General features: G+C 39.7%; 1 pseudogene; it reads right to left on the reverse strand.

Moving 5' to 3' along the window:
* Positions 1-661: 661 nt before the first annotated feature.
* Positions 662-1,516, reverse strand: LOC128572572 (TIMELESS-interacting protein-like; annotated as a pseudogene).
* Between the last annotated feature and the right edge of the window lie 8,763 nt (positions 1,517-10,279).

Below are 10,279 nucleotides of genomic sequence, written 5' to 3' on the forward strand. Positions count from 1 at the left end.
AATATGAAGATAATTTTTGAGAGGCCAGGCAGGCATGGTGGCTAATGCCTGTAATCCTAGCACTCTGGGATTTGGAGGTGGGTGGATTGCCTAAGCTCATGGATTTGAGACCAGCCTGAACAAGACCATGATGTCACACTAATATTTTGTATGTGTTGTAACCTCTCATTGATTTTTATGAATTAGAAAAGCCACCTTTCACAAACTTTGCGATATGGCTTTTTCCTAGAAGACTCTGACATACATTATAGTAAGAAAATGAGGACCATTACATTCTGGCAGTGTTTTGCCCTGGAATTGTGCTGTAATTTTCTTTCTTTTTTTTCTAGATATTCTAAGACTTTTATTTTTACTTTTGAAAAATGGATATTAATATCAACATATGTGCATCATTCAACTTAGTGAAAACAAGACATTCAATGGCACACTAGCAGCAGAAGCTGGCTATTAACTAACCATTTTATACAGTCATATCTATATAAAAAACACTGAAGTGAATAAATAACTGAAGTTAATAAGTGACAAGCATAATTATAAATAACACTCAAAGTAGACAAATACATAGTAATCCCAACCTTGTAGGATAACTAGTTAAAACATACATTTGCTCTTATTGGAGGACTATCTAACCTCAGTAACTTTTATGGATGAAACAAAGTTACTATTGCATATTTAAAAAGGATTAGTCCAGTTGATTTTCCTCTAATTTTAATTCCTCCTCTTCATTTAAAGTATTAGCAGGAACGTCATTATGTGGACTGTCCAGAACGTCTTTGTTTAATCCATCTGACTCCTCCTCTTGATCCTCACCAGTATTAACCTCTTCAACCATCTCTGTGTTCATTAACATGTCATTTCCCAGGGACTGACTATTACTCAGTAGCTTTGCCAAGACCAGTTATTTATTTCTCTCGATTCTTTCTTGTTGCTCTTCTGTTAGGCTTCTATTTGACTCAGAAGCAAACTTCTCACTTGCAGATGAGTTTGTCAAAAAGGGATCTAATTCAGTAGCAGATACATCATGGCCATTATTTTCCCCTACTTCATCATCATTAACAAAATCTTCAGGTAAAATAGGGAGATCAAGTCGAATTCGTTTTAAACACATCTGAACCTCCTTTTTATTTCCCAGGTATTCAACTCTTTCAATAAAATCCTCAAATTGCAATTTGGGGAATAGCCTATGTGCCCACTGCTCAATGTGTCTGATTAGCATCTTCAAGTCTTCAGCCTCATGACCTTTACCTTTGAATTTTGTCTTATCAAACAAATTCCTTAAGGCTGGAAGCCTTCTCTCTGAAGTTAATCTCTGAGCATCCAGCTTGGGTATATTCCTTTTAACTGTTCTCTTTGGAGGTACAGGAACAGGTACTCCACTTGCTGAATCTTCAGGTTCAGCTTCTTCACCATTTTGTCTCCCTGGAGAAGCTGGAGGTGGGAAAGGAGGAAAAGTTTCATCTTCTATATGTTCATAGTCTGGTATGTCAAACAGGCCATTCTCCTGTGGTTCTAACATCTTCTCCTCAGTCAGCAGCTCTCAACTCAGGAAGCCAGAACCACATGCAGACGAAGGCAAAGCGCGCTTCTCCCTATTGTTTTCTAGGTGAAGCATTTTCCCCTATTTCCTTTGAAGAGTTTGTCATCACTTTCTAGACCTGAATCTGTCTGTTGTCTTGGGGTCTCTCTGCTGCTGTAACAATATGTTCCCTTTGCTTTCAGCACCTCTGGTCTGCCATACAAACTATAGCACCATTTCTTTCAGCACCCTCATTCATGGGAGACACCAACCTTTGTCTGGAAAGGCCCTGAAACAAGAAGAATTAACTCTGGTGTCACTATTTTCCTTTTGGGAACAAGGCTGAAATTTATAATTTTACTTGGATATACACCATGCTGTCTTCAGATAGGGTAAACTCTGTAGTGTGGAAATATGACAAACTTCCCTTTTCATTCTGTTTTGCTCATGTTATTATTATTTACTAATTTTTTCCTTCTCTTTTGATATGTGTGTGTATATATATATGAGGCAAGAGGATCACTTGAGCCAAATCCTTGGAGGTTGCTGTGAGATGTATATGTATGCACACACATATAAAAGTATATATATATATATATACATACATATACCAATTTATATATTTATTTATTTATTTGGAGCAGAGTTTCTGTCACACTTGGTAGAGTGTTTTGTCAGTGGTATTGTCATAGCTCACAACCTCCTCAATCTCCTGGGCTGAAGAGATCTTCTTATCTTGGGCTCATAAGTTGTTGGGACTACAGGCATGTGCCACCATGCCCAACTAATTTTTTATATTTGTGATGGACATGGGGTCTTACTCTTCTTTTTCTTACCTTTGAGACAGAGTCTCACTTTGTCACCCTTGGTAGAGTGCTGTGGTGTCACAGCTCATATCAACATCAAACTCCTGGGCTCAAGTGATTCTCTTGCCTCAGCCTCCCAAGCAGCTGGAACTACAGGTACCCACCACAATGTCTGGCTATATTTAGACACAGGGTCTCACTGTTGCTCAGGTTGGTCTTGAACTCCTGTGCTCCAGGAATCTACCTGCCTTGGACTCCCAGAATGCTAAGATTACACTCATGAGCCACCACATCTAGCCTGGAGTGTTAGTCTTGCTTAGGTTGGAGTCAAAGACATGTGATCAAGTGATACATTCACCTCAGTCTCTGAGAGGTCTGGAATTACAAACATGGGCCAACCCATTCAGCCTCTATGTTGCCTCTATAATTATTTCTCACCTGCTGTGTTGCAAATTCTTACCTGGTTTTTGGAATTCCCATAAATACAGAGTATACATGTAACACTTATTTATCTTGAAGATAATTAGTGCCTGTGTACCTGTTCCTAATGTTCTTGGCATGATTTGCAGATAAAATGTGATATGTATATGTTCTCAATCCTGATAAAAAGTCAGTGGCTAAAATTATTATTGTTTAAAATTTCTTTGAGCTATATCTAATCATTCTACCCAAGACTATTTGCAAGAAGAAGGCACAAATATTTTATTCCCAGAGACAATCCTGAGGCGATATCAAAGGTGTGGCCCAGAACATTTTAACTTAAAAAAAGACTGGGAAAGTGTGAATGAGTGTAAGCAGCAGAAAGGATGTTCAGTAGATGTGATCAGTGTTTAACAGATACCCATAGCCATTTTCTAATGTAAAAAATGTTTGAAAGCCTTCAGACAATTTTCAAATCAAAATAGACATAAGACAATATATACTGTAGGAAAAACTTTTAAATGTGAAAAGTATGGGAAAGCCTGTTACCTATGCTCACACATTCCTGAACATAAGATAATCCATATTGGAGAAAAACAGTACGCATGTAAAGAAGGCAGCAAAGTCGTCAAATCTTGCTGAAGACTGTCTAAACATAAGAGACTTCATACTATAGAGAAACTTTGCAAGTGTGAAAATTATGGCAAATGTCTTAGACACAGATGAAAATATTTTAAGCATAAGAGTATTGACACTGAAGGAAAATCCCACAACTGTAACAAATGTGCTAAACTTAACAACCAGTACTCATACCTTTCTGTACATCAAAGAATTCATTCTGGAGAGAATTCTACAAATGTTAAGAATGTGGAAAAGCCTGTAAATATTACTCACACCTTTCTAGCCATAAAAAAATTCATTCTGAAGACAAACCCTACAAATGTAAAGAATGTAGCATAGCTTTTAATTGTAGTTCAGCTCTTACTAAGCATCAAAGAATTCATTCTGGTGAGAAACCCTACAAATGTCAAAAAATGTGGCAAAGCCTTTAAGTATGACTCAAGTCTTACTGTACCTCAAAGAATTCATTCTGGAGAGAAACCCTACAAATGTAAAGAATGTGGCAATGCCTTTAAACGATACTCAACACTTTCTTTACATCAGAATTCATTCTAGAAAGAAACCCTACAAATACCAAGAATGTGGCAAAGTCTTTAACCTTAATTCAAAAGCAATAAACATCAAATGATTCATTCTTATGAGAAACCCTACAAATGTCAACAATGTGGCAAAACCTTTAAGCATGATTCAAGACTTTCTGTAAATAGAAGAATTCATTCTGGAGAGAAACTGTTCAAATGTGAAGAATGTGTGAAAGCCTTTAACCAGTACTCAAACCTTTCTGTACATAAAAGAATTCATTGTGGAGAGAAATGGTATAAATGTCAAGATTGTGACAAAGTCTTTGACCTTAGTTCAACCCTTACTGAACATCAAGGAATTCATTTTGGAGAGAAACACTACTAATGTGAAGAATGTGGGAAAGCCTGTAACTGGAACTCAACCCTTTCTCTACATAAAAGAATTAATTCTGTCTAGAAACCCTACAAATGTCAACAATATGGCAAAGCCTTTAATCAGTACGTGAACCTCTGGACATAAAAGAATTCATTCTGGGGCGGTGCCAGTGGTTCAGTGAGTAGGGCGCTGTCCCATTCTACCAAGAATGGGGGGTTTGAACCTGGCCCGAGCCAAACTGCAACAAAAAAATAGCCGGGCCTTCCAGTGGGTGCCTGTAGTCCCAGCTACTTGGGAGGCTGAGGTGAGAGAATCGCTTAAGCCCAAGAGCTGGAGGTTGCTGGGAGCTGTGACACGTCACTCTACCAAGGGCAACAAAGTAAGACTGTCTCAAAAAAAAAAAATTCATTCTGGAGAGAAACCTCATGAATATGAACAGTGTGACAAAACATTCAACTCACATCCAAACCTCACTGTACATAAAAGAAATCATACAGAAGAGAAACCCTCCAAATATGAAGAATGTGAAAGAACCTTTACCTGGTGTTGATAACTTGCTAAGCAAAAAGGAATTCACACTGGAAAGAAATTCTTCAAATGTGAACAGTGTGGCAATGCCTTTAACTGGAGCTCAAACCTTACTACACATAAGAAAATTATATTGAAGAGAAATCTTAAAGAAGGGAATAATTTGGCAAAAAATTTAACTTGTCTTGAGCCCTTGAAAAATCATACAAGAGAAATATTGTAACAATATGGAGATATGGGAAAGTCTTATGGAAGTAGTCACATTTTCTGTACACAATAGAATTTATGTTGAAGGGAAACTCTACAAATATGAAGAACTCGAAAAGTGTTTACCTTGTGCTCAAACCTTTTTATATATGAAAAGTTCATAACAGAGAATGCCTACAAATGTGAAGAAATTATCGAATCCTATAACCACTACTCACACATTTCAGTACATAAGGGAATTCATAAAGAAATATTTCTCAAGCTTTTCTAATCAGAATTCATGTGGATAAAATACTTTACAAATGTCAATCATATCTCAAAGTCTTAAAGTTGTGTTTATCCTGTTAGTTGGGCAGGGAGAGATGGGGTAGATGATAGTAGGAGATCCTTTGTCCATAGTATAAGGAACAAATTGACCAGAGGGGGCTTCCTAGAAAGAAAAGCTGCATTTGAAGAAGGCTTACAAATACTGAGCTGATGTTTCCTCTACAGAAATAAGTCTCAGAGGTAGAGAGGCCACAATGTGGAGACATGGCCAAGATGACAAAATGACGTCTTTGGAGAGTGCATGCAAGTTAAGTGACAGTAGGCTGAAGTAACCTATTTTAATTGACATAGTACAATTTACACCAATTCTATCACACTTTACGAAAACAATGATAACTTCTGGAAATTGCCTTCCAGGAAGAGAAAACCAGAAAACTCTTCATTTTGGAAGTTTGCCCCCTCTCCAGGAAAAATCATGAATATTTTTACTTCCACACCAGTTAACATGGAATTGAAAAATCAGTATAAAGGGGAAACAGCTTACTAAACCCATGGTCTTCTCCTCAAGAAAATGTAGATGTGTTCCTTCTCTGGAGCATGAAGTCATTTAACGTTGAAATTTCCAAACGTGTATCTATTTTTTCCACTGTCTTAGTACCAGTAACCATTCTTTTGCACCTGGAACAGAAAAACAGGGAACACATACCTGACATCTGGTCCCATATGTGACCTTCTGGTATCAAAATCTGGAAGGAAAATGTACATGTTCAGCAAGATAAACTAATGGTAGAGTAGACATTCTGAATTCCCTCTGCCTGCTGCAGATTATTTATTACACCTACATGTCTCTCAATGTCTTCACTTCCAGGTAATGTAGCTCCTTACCTACCCCTGCCTCATCTCCATTTTTCTTCTTCATCTCTACAATCCATTTCATCATCCAGTTAGCCCTGATATTTAAAAGCTTAAAAAATATTCCACAAGCAGAATGTTAAATCAAATTTTTAAGGTCTGGCTAACCAGAATGAGGATGAAGAGACAGTGAGAGAAAGCCAGGACAGCCACAGGACCCAAGAGCAGAAGGAAGCTTTGAAATGGTTACTACTGTTACAGGAAGACCAGGCCCAATAAAAAGAAAGAGTACCCAAACACCATTTTTATAAAAGGAAGGGCTTTATTTCAGCTGGAGGAGCAAAAGGCATTGAAGAATTCAAAATGGCCACATTCCCTGATGGGCTTAGTCTTCTCCCTTTTATCCCCAGTCAGAAAGTTCCAGCCCACAGGTACTTTTCTCATTATTCAGTTTGAATCTCCAGCTGGAGAAGCTGTTCCAGCCCTCACAGAACTACAGGATTTCACAGAAGTGGAAATTTTCAGGTCCCAGGAAGTTAAGTTTCCACAAATTCTTTAGAGCTGAGTCACCATGGGTAGGACCCTGCAGGTGTATACTTGGGGTCTCCTTGAGAAGGCCTCTGTTCTCCTAGACCTCACCCTTCCTGGGTATCCTCTCTTATTCCCCCCTTTTGAGACTCCATATATATTTTAATTTGGGATCTCAATATCAGCTTGATTACGCAGGAGCTGGTATTCATTTGCAAGACAGGCTCCAGGGATTACACTGACTCTATGGAGCAATCTGCCTTCACTACTTCTTTTGAGCACATTTCTTCTGCTGCAGTCCTCACTGTGTCAAGTGCTCTCCATTACACATTTTCACATTTGACTTTACATCACTTTTGTATAAAATCTAAGGCATTGAAGTATTTCTGATCTGTCCTACAGTTTCTTTCTGCACTCCTGCAGCACCTCAGATGGCACAAAAGCAGTAAACTTCAGAGTCACCTCTATGGACTTTCCTATTTCCCTGGTCTGGACGAGCATTCAGATTTCAAAGACTGTGACTCCTCTTGGGTTTGTTACCCAGGCCTTAATTATACTGTGGTGGGGGTCTAATATACGTATGGGTCTTTACTTTTCCCTGTGTCACATATGGAGTACTGTGTCTGATTATGAGCACAAGCTCCCTTCTGGGTGCCTTTGCATTCATAAAAGATATAAAAGACTCACCTTTTGTCCTATCTTAGTGGTGTGGGTGTACAGATCACATCTGTAGTTTTCCCACAATTGGATACAATTTTTTCACAATTGGACTTAGACAAGTCACTCCAGGAGTTTCCTCAGGCTTCAGCCATGCATTGACCAGCCAGCTCCCAGTTTGTGGCTGGAGCAGGGCATGTTGACCATCTTAAAAGTTAACCTTTGCTTCCCACGGGGCAGTGAAGCTCTTTTCAGCTGGCTGTGATGAATCCAGCTGAGACTCTCTTCCACCTTCACTGCTGTACATGGGATCAGGATGATGGTGTGAGCCCTTCATATCTTGGTTTGAGAGGGACTGGGTTCTGATCCTTGACCTACACTTGATCCCCTAAAGAAAAGGATGTACAGACATAAAAGAATATAGTTAATTAACCTAGTGGAGATCTTCCTTGGTAGTCTTCCTAGGGCTTCTGCCTGTTCAATTCAGTCTCTCCTAGTTATCTTAGGAGTCCCTGCTAAGTTGCAGAGGATTGATAGAGGCCTGCATCCAATTAAGTTTTGCTTCCTGGCAGAGTTTACTGATTCCTTATCTTAACGCCCTGTTCATGACTGTACTCTCCCCAAGCTTTGAGGCCTATATAGTTTCCAGGTGGTATTCAAAGCTTTAGCTATTATTTGCACTATTTCTGCTATGAAGTCAAGCCCATTGTCAAATTTATTTATTTAGTCATTTATTTATTTATTTAGTTAGTTATTTTTTAGAGACAGAGTTTTACTTTATTTCCCTCATTAGAGTGCTGTGTCATCACAGCTCACAGCAACCTCAAACTCCTGGCCTTAGGCGAATCTCTTGCCTCAGCCTCCCAAGTAGCTGGGACTACAGGCATCTGCCACAATGCCCGGCTATTTTTTGTTGCACTTTGGCCAGGGCTGGGTTCGAACCCACCATCCTCCGTGTATGGAGCCAGCATCCTATGCATTGAGCCACGGGCACCACCCCTATTGTGAAATTTAAACCAGAGTGGCAACCTAAACCATGGGATGATTTCTCTGGGCAACACTTTTTACTACTTCCAGCTTGTTGGTGAAGGCTTCTACCTATTAAGTATGTGCAGACCAAAATTAATGAGTACTGATTTCCTCCACATTTGGACAACTCAGTTTAGTCCATTTGCACATTGTAAAAATGGGCTTCTTGGGCGGTGCCTGTGGCTCAGAGGAGTAGAGTGCCAGCCCCATATACCAGAGGTGGGGGGTTGAAACCCAGACCTGGCCAAAACCTGCAAAGAAAAAAGAAAGTGGGGGGGGGGCCTTCCCTGTGGAACCGAATGTTAGGTGGCAGGAATGGTTCCTGTCTAGCATTGTGTTGGTTGCATGTCACACAATGCTGGCTGACATTCTTTCCAAGGGTGGCCAACAGGGGACTATAAAAGTATCTCCCTAAAAGCCTCTCAATTGTCTTTTGCCTCTGTCCTAAGTGCACGGCCTCATGCATACAACTTCTATAACCAACCTCAGATGTTATTTTTACAGTAAGCTTTGATATTCTGTAAGGCATGAGTTGGTCAACCAATATTATTCCTTGGTATTCATTAGAGTGACCACTGTGGGCGGTGCCTGTGGCTCAGTGAGTAGGATGTCGGCCCTATATACCGAGGGTGGCTGTTTCAAACCTTGCCCCAGCCAAACTGCAACAACAATAAAAATTAAAGAAAAAATCTGGGCATTGTTGCAGATGCCTGTAGTCCTAGCTACTCAGGAGGCTGAGGCAAGAGATTGCCTAAGACCAGGAGTTTGAGGTTGCTGTGAGCTGTGATGCTATGGGACTCTACTGAGGGTGACAAAGTAAAACTCTGTCTCTAAAAAAAAAAAAAAAAAGTGACCACCTGTATGGTTCCCAGACTCTTAAGTTTTGTCCCAAAGTCATCTTATCACTTTTTGCACCAGCATGGCAGTGGTTACAAGTGTTCTTAGGCATGAGAGCATGCTTTTGAGACTCCGTTAAGTTGCTTAGAGAGATAAGCAACTGTCTTGCTCAGGATGGTACATTCTGGGAGAGCACTCCCCCAGCTGTTATGTTTGTTTTTTCCTGATAACATACAAAGGCTTTGCCAGGTCAGGGAAGCCTGGCAACAGGACTGCCCACAGTTTTTCTTTTAGCCTCTTGAAGGCATTTGGTTAGCCAAATTTCTACTCAATTAGCCCATTTTCTCCCACCTTAGTAACTTCATACAGTTGTTTGCCCAGTCTGTACGTTTCACACAGCCTTTCAGAGAAATCCCCAGGGCTTTCCTCTGGCTTCTGCATGACCTCATTGACCTTGCTCACATTTGTGATTTTCTGTCTCTCTTACACTGACAGGGATGAAGTCAATGTTGGAGCTAGGCTAAGAGAATGGAACCATTTAGCAGTTTCCTACAAATATCTGCAAGTTCTGGATTTCAAGGCAAAGGTTCACACAATGAGAACATTATTACTACTATTTATAGACTTAGCACTGTTCTTCAGATAATACTTAGCTTTCAGAGTCTCTACCAAACTGATCCAATTCAGTTCTGGGCAATTCAGTTCTGGGCAATGCAAGTGAACATTCCTGAACATCAGTTGGCTGTGGGGCCACTTATAAGACTGTGTTACAGGCACACCATTTACTGGGAAATTCTCATTCAGGTTCCAATTTTTCCTGAGGTATGTATATAGACATAGCAGTTACTACTATCTTAGCAGATACTACACAAATAGACATAGCAGATACTACACAAATTTTTTCAAGTGTAGCCAGCAGGTGACCTTTGTTGAGCTATAATGCTTCACAGTAAATATAACTACTATGTATAATTTTTTACTCTTTGGCCAGTCACTTAGTCTCATTTGACAGATCAGTTTAGTAAAACAGCTATGTCTCACTTTATGAGCTGGCATTGCAGACAAGGCTGGAATCATAATACAGGTGGGACACAAGTTTTTTCCTTTTGAACCA

Source organism: Nycticebus coucang, chromosome 20 (assembly GCF_027406575.1).
Source record: "Nycticebus coucang isolate mNycCou1 chromosome 20, mNycCou1.pri, whole genome shotgun sequence".
NCBI classification, from domain to species: Eukaryota; Metazoa; Chordata; class Mammalia; order Primates; family Lorisidae; genus Nycticebus; species Nycticebus coucang.